General features: G+C 37.7%; 1 pseudogene; it reads left to right on the plus strand.

The window, feature by feature from the left end:
• The first annotated feature begins 221 nt into the window (after positions 1-221).
• On the plus strand, positions 222-1157 carry LOC110129662 (olfactory receptor 5D16-like; annotated as a pseudogene).
• Positions 1158-2652: the final 1495 nt, after the last annotated feature.

A 2652-nucleotide genomic window follows, 5' to 3' on the forward strand; every position in this document is an offset into this window, starting at 1 on the left:
TTATAATGTTTGAGGGAAAAAAATTAACTAGTAATTCTTTTCTGAAGCTGTAGCTATTTTGCCTTGGATGATGAACCCCTATCTGGATTATAACACAGATTCATTTTGGCTCATTTCATATTCCCCTCTGCACAGGGCACAGGTAAGCATGTTTTATGTGTCAATCACTCTCCTAATATATTATTTCCAAGAAAGATTTTCAGATCTGTCCATCAGGAAGCATGTCTCTGACCAAGAGAAATATAACCATTGGGGCCACATTTGCCCTCCTGGATTTCTCAGACTACCCCGAACTGCAAGCCCCCCCCTCTTCCTGGCATTTCTGGCCATCTACAGCTTCAGAATAGCAGGGAACCTTGGGATGATGGTCATCATCAAAGTTAACCCCAAATGCACACCCCATGTATTATTTCTCAGACACCTCTCATTTGTGGATTTCTGCTATTCTTCCATCATTGCTCCCAAGATGCAGGTGAACCTACTTGCAGAAGACAGAACCATTTCATTTTGGGGATGTATTGTGCAGTTCTTTCTTGTTTGCACCTTTGTGGTGACTGAATTAATTCTATTTGCTGTGAAGGCCTATGACTGCTTTGTGCCTATTTGCAACCCTCTGCTCTACAGAGTCATCATGTCCCAGAGACTCTGTGCCATGCTAGCGGTCATGTCATATGCATGGCGAGTAGCTTACTCCTTGACTCTCACATGTTCTGCTGTCAAATTCTCTTTTCTCAGTTTCAACACAATCACTTCTGTGAGCTTTCTTCCTTGATTTCCCTCTGTTATTCTGATTCCTATCTCAGCCCATTGCTTCTTTTCACTGTTCCACCTTTAATGAGGTGATCACATTGCTTGTCATTCTCACGTCTTACGTGTTCACTGTTGTCACCACCTTGAAGATGCAATCAGCTGGTGGGCATCGCAAAGCCTTCTCCACCTGCGCCTCCCACCTGACTGCCATCACCATCTTCCATGGCACCATCCACTTCCTCTACTGTGCGCCCAACTCCAAAACCTCCAGGCACACAGCCAAAGTGGCCTCTGTGTTTTACATGGTGGTAATCCCCGTGTTGAATCCCCTGACCTACAGTCTGAGAAATAAGGATGTCAAGGACACAGTCAGCAAACTAATGAAAACAAAATTGTTTTCACATTGAAGGCATGTAACTGCCAAATATTTGCTTTGGCTATTAGAGGACACTTTTCTGATTTTGAATGAACTATGTGTTAAAAATTCATTTAAAAAATCACTTTAGATTTGAAAAGGAAGAACTGCAATGGAAAGAACATGAGTTTTAGATCAGGAGACTATACCTGATTCTGATTAAATCAGTCAGAGAAGATGGATTGACCTGACTCAGTCATTGTCTACAAAACCAAATTAATATGATTTTGTTCAGAAAGTGGTATATAGAACAAAAAAATAGTATAGATAATATATCAAACATATTGCATACATGCAGTAAACTCTAGTTCTGTTATTCCTTTTCTCCTGGTGACTACCAAGTAGTCTTAAAAATAAATGACCAGTTTTATACTTTAAATTTGGTGAAATAGATGACAGGGAAAGATATAGTTTCACTTTCTGGTAGCTCCCAATCCAGTGGTGTTAGTTAATATCATAGTACAGTTGGTGGGGAGAGACTCTACAAAATCATTTGTGGCTATCATGCATCTTTTATTTGGTCTTGAAGGATAGACAGATTTTTAAAGAGAAACAAAAGGGAATGACATAAGTTTTACTTGGGAGTAAAGAACATAATGGTCAAGAGTCAATGATTCAAACATATTTTAAGCTACTATTTTATGTCATATGCCTACAAGGCATCTTGCTAGGTGCTTGAAGAAATGAAATTTTGCATACATTGTAGCTACAATTCTATTTTGGAAGAAAGTTTCAGTGTAGAGAATGAAAAAATTTACAAGAGGCTTAAGAAACTTAGCTTGCTTCTTGAAATACTGAGAACAAAAACAAAGATAATTTATACATGTTGTATGTTTTGTGTTGCCTGTCTATCACTTACCAATCATTATACATATTCTATTACTTCACATGGCAGTTTGATCAAGCCTGTATCTTAGTTCTTGTTAACAGGACTGTCTAGAAAATCTCCATAAAACTGATTTGTTTTTATAGTAGTGGTGAGAGTGGGCACCCTTGTCTTGCTCCTGATTTTAGAGGAAATGCTTTCAATTTTTCACCATTGAGGGTAATACTTGCTGTGGGTTTGTCATATATAGCTTTTATTACATTGAGGTATGTTCTTCTATTCCTGCTTTCTGGAGAGTTTTAATCATAAATGGATGTTGAATTTTGTCAAAGGCTTTCTCTGCATCTATTGAGATAATCATGTGGCTTTTATCTTTCAATTTGTTAATGTGGTGTATTATGTTGATTGATTTGTGGATATTAAATAATCCTTGCATCCCTGGAATAAAGGCCACTTGGTCATAATGTATGATTTTTTTAATATGTTGTTGGATTCTGTTTGCAAGAATTTTGTTAAGGATTTTTGCATCTATGTTCATCAGTGATATTGGCTTGTAGTTTTCTTTTTTTTTTGTGTGTGGCATCTTTGTCTGGTTTTGGAATTAGGGTGATGGTGGCCTCATAGAATGAGTTTGGAAGTTTGCCTTCTTCTGCAATTTTCT

The sequence above is a fragment of the Odocoileus virginianus genome, chromosome 24 (genome assembly GCF_023699985.2).
Source record: "Odocoileus virginianus isolate 20LAN1187 ecotype Illinois chromosome 24, Ovbor_1.2, whole genome shotgun sequence".
NCBI lineage: Eukaryota > Metazoa > Chordata > Mammalia > Artiodactyla > Cervidae > Odocoileus > Odocoileus virginianus.